Source organism: Rhincodon typus, unplaced genomic scaffold (genome assembly GCF_021869965.1).
Source record: "Rhincodon typus isolate 14 unplaced genomic scaffold, sRhiTyp1.1 hic_rhity00000062, whole genome shotgun sequence".
Classification (NCBI taxonomy): Eukaryota; Metazoa; Chordata; class Chondrichthyes; order Orectolobiformes; family Rhincodontidae; genus Rhincodon; species Rhincodon typus.
The window spans coordinates 169,598-173,759 of record NW_025965700.1 but is presented as its reverse complement, the minus strand read 5'-3'; positions in this window follow the sequence as shown (position 1 = coordinate 173,759).

The following is a 4,162-nucleotide window of genomic DNA, read 5'->3' as shown; positions in this document are numbered from 1 at the left end:
TCACGTACTACCCCACTAACCTTCGAATCCAACGCATCATCCTCCGACACTTCCGCCCTCTGCAATCTAACCCCACCACCAAAGACATTTTTCCCTCCCTACCCTTATCTGCTTTCCGGAGGGACCACACTCTCCGTGACTCCCTCGTCTGCTCCACACTCCGCTCCAGCCCCACCACACCCGGCACTTTTCCCTGCAACCGCAGGAAGGGCTACACCTGCCCCTGCACCTCCCCCCTCACCCCCATCCCAGGCCCCAAGAAGACCTTCCACATCAAGCAGATGTTCACTTGCACATCTGCCAATGTGGTATACTGCATCCGCTGTACCCGGTGTGGCTTCCTCTACATCGGGGAAACCAAGCGGAGGCTTGGGGACTGCTTTGTGGAACACCTACACTCAGTTAGCGACAAACAACTGCACCTCCCAGTCGCAAACCATTTCAACTCCTCCTCCCATTCCTCAGACGACATGTCCATCCTGGGCCTCCTGCAGTGCCACAACGATGCCACTCGAAGGTTGCAGGAACGGCATCTCATATTTTGCTTGGGAACCCTGCAGCCCAATGGTATCAATGTGGACTTAACAAGCTTCAAAATCTCCCCTCCCCCTACCGCATCCCAAAACCAGCCAAGCTTGTTCCCGCCTCCCTAACCTGTTCTTCCTCCCACCTATCCCCTCCTCCCACCTCAAGCCGCACCCTCATCTCCTACCTACCAGCCTCATCCCGCCCCCTTGACCTGTCCATCCTCCCTGGACTGACCTATCCGCTCCCTAACTCCCCACCTACACTCACCTTTACTGGCTCCATCCCCGCCTCTTTGACCTATCTGTCTTCTCTTCACCTATCTGCTCCTTTATCCATCTTCCATCCGCCTCCCCCTTTCTCCCTATTTATTTCAGAATCCCCTTCCCCTCCCCCATTTCTGAAGAAGGGTCTAGACCCGAAACGTCAGCCTTCCTGCTCCTCTGATGCTGCTTGGCCTGCTGTGTCCATCCAGCTCTACACCTTGTTATCTCAGATGGAGTTCAATCTGGATAAACGTGAGGTATTGCATTTTGGCACAACAAACAAGGGTAGGGCTTATACAATTAGTGGTAGGGCCCTGGGTAGTGCTGTAGAACAGAGGGACCTAGGGGTTCAGGTACATAATTCTTAAAGTTTGTGTCACATATAGACAGGGTGGTTAAAAAGGTGTTTGGCACACTTGCCTTCATTACTCAGTCCTTTGAGTGTAGGAGTTGGGGACGTCATGTTCAGGTTGTACAGGACATTACTAAGGCCTCTTCTGGAGCACTGTGTCCAGTTCTGGTCACCCTGTTATAGGAAGGGTATTAGCAAGCTGGAGAGGGTTCAGAAGAGATTTACCAGGATGTTATCGGGTATGGAAGGTTTGACTTATAAGGAAAGGCTGGATAGACTTGGACTTTTTTCACTGGAGCGTCGGTGGTTGAGAGGTGACCTGTTAGAAGTTTATAAAACAATGAGAGGTATTGATAAAGTTGATGATTTTTCCCTAAGATGGGGAATTTCAAGACTAGGGGGCACGTTTTTAAGGTGAGAAGAGAGATGTTTAAAAAAGACATGAGGTAAATTTTTTGCACAGAGGATGATTACGTGTGGAATGAACTAACTGATAAAATGGTGGATACAGATACAATTAAAACATTTAAAAGATATTTGGATAGATAAATGAATAGGAAAGGTTTGGAGGGATATGGGCCAGGAGCAGGCAGGTGGGACTAGTTTAGTTTAGGATTATATTCAGCATGGACTGGTTGGACCAAAGGGTCTGTTTCCGTGCTGCATCACTCTATGACTCCATGATTTTAATGTTTATTCAGTGACAAATTGGACATTCTCACCCCTCCACCCGAGCAACACACCAGCTTGCCTTCCAATGGGTTCTTTTGGTTTAATATCTTAACCTCAATGACAGCATCTCTGACAGTGTCCGCTCCCTCAGCGTGACCCTCCGACAGCGCCCGCTCCCTGAGTGCTGACCCTCCGATAAAGATGCCCGAGTATAAACTCTTAAGGGAAAAAAACTCGAAAAGTAGAGAAATAAAAAGTTCAGCATCACAGCCCTTTCACAATAATATAACAAGAAAAGAAACTTCAATAAAAGGGCGAGTTTAAGACAATGTCCTCTTAGTGTGTCTCACAGCTTTGGACCCGAGAACTCAAGCCCCCCATGCCCGTTACAAGACCCACCATGAGGGGCATGGATAGGGAAAGTAGCCAAGGACTTTTTCCCTGGGGTGGTGGGGGAGTCCAAAACCAGAGGGATTACAGCGACAGGGGAAAGGGACCTGAGGGGCAACTTTTTCACGCAGAGGGTGGTGTGTGTATGGAACGAGCTGCCAGAGGAAGTGGGTGGAGGCTGGTACAATGACAACATTTAAAGGGCATCTGGATCGGGACATGGATAGGAAGCGTTTAGAGGGATAGGGGCCAAATGCTGGCAAATGGGACTGGATTAATTTAGGATTAGGGTCGGCATTATGGGCCAAAGGGTCCGTTTCAGCCATGGCCGGGATAGTGGGGAGGGGTCACAGACCTGGGGGGTCGTAGGTCAGGAGCGAGCACCCAATAAATGCTGCCTGGCCAGCGACGCCCTCATCCCGAGAATGGATAAAGAAAAAAGCTGAGGGATAAATACATGGGACAGTGTCTTTACCCGGCTTCCCATCCCCTGTCCCCCCCAACCCAACCGTTTGCTCTTCTTCCAATCCCAAGGGAATTTTTAGCCTCAGGACCTTTGACATCCTCGGGGGTCAAAGAGTCGCGCGGCTTCCTCAGGGGGGTGGGGGCCTATGCAAATCTACCCGCGTGGTCCCCAAGCGAGCACCGTCTGCGCCAGCCATCCGGGCCTCATCTGAGGCGCTCGAAACGTGTGCCCCAACCCCTCCCCCTCCTCCAGGGCGTGTCACTCACTACGGTGGGGGTTGGGGGGTGTGGGGAGCTCAGGCTCTGGCGGATGGAGAGACGCACTTTACTGAGGCTTGTCGGCCCGGCCTCGGCGGGAAAGCCGGTCGGAATAGCGCTCGGCAAACAATCCCGAGAGCCATCGAGATAACCTGTCTCGCTGGCTGGGGTCCCGCTGGGACGCAGTGATCCGTCCTCCGAGCCTCCGCACCCCACCCCACCCCCATCCTTCTCCCCCTGATCCGGGAACTTGGGGGAGGGCGTGGGACCCTTCGGCATCTCCACGGCAAGCCCACTCTCAGCCAATCAACACAGGGCTCGCCGACCCTCTCTCTCTCTCTCTCCCCCTTGGAGCTCAAACCCTCAAATGAGCGAAAGGGCCCCCGAGGATGTCAAAGGTCCTGAGGCTAAAAATTCCCTTGGGATTGGAAGAAAAGCAAAGGGTTGGTGAGGGGGAAAGGGGATGGGAAGCCGGGTAAAGACACTGTCCCCTGTATTTATCCCTCAGTTTCTTTTTTATTCATTCACGGGATGAGGGCGTTGTTGGCCAGGCAGCATTTATTGCCCCATCCCTAATTGCCCAGAGGGCAGTTAAGCGTCAACCACATTGCTGTGGGTCTGGAGTCACGTGTAGGCCCAGACCAGGTAAGGATGGCAGTTTCCTTCCCTAAAGGATATTAGGGAACCAGATGGGTTTTTCCGACAATTGATAATGGATTCCCGGTCATCATTAGACTCTTAATTCCAGATTTTTTTTATTGAACTCAAATTCCACCATCTGCCGTGGCGGGATTCGAACCCAGAACGTTATCTGGGTCTCTGGGTTAACAGTCCAGCGATAATATCACCAGGCCATTGCCTCCCCTTGACGTCACTAGAACACCGTGATCTGCATCACTCTCACACTGTGGGATCTTGCTGTTCAATTTATGACATTGCAATCACGACTGCACTCAATGGCTGGCTGAACAGCGTTCGGAAATCCTCAGCCAACACAAGGAACTTGGAGGGGAGAGGTCGGGGGGTGGCTCTTAATTCTTGAAAACAGGCTCTGCTGACGTTACAAGTGTTAATGGTTACAAGGCCTGTGGTCCATGTTTGTTTCCTCCACCACTTCTGCAGTGTAACCCCTTCGCTGCTCCTAAAAGCTCAGCAACAGCCCCTTCAGTAACTCACCACCAGCCCATCACACACACACACACACACACACACACACACACACACACACACACAC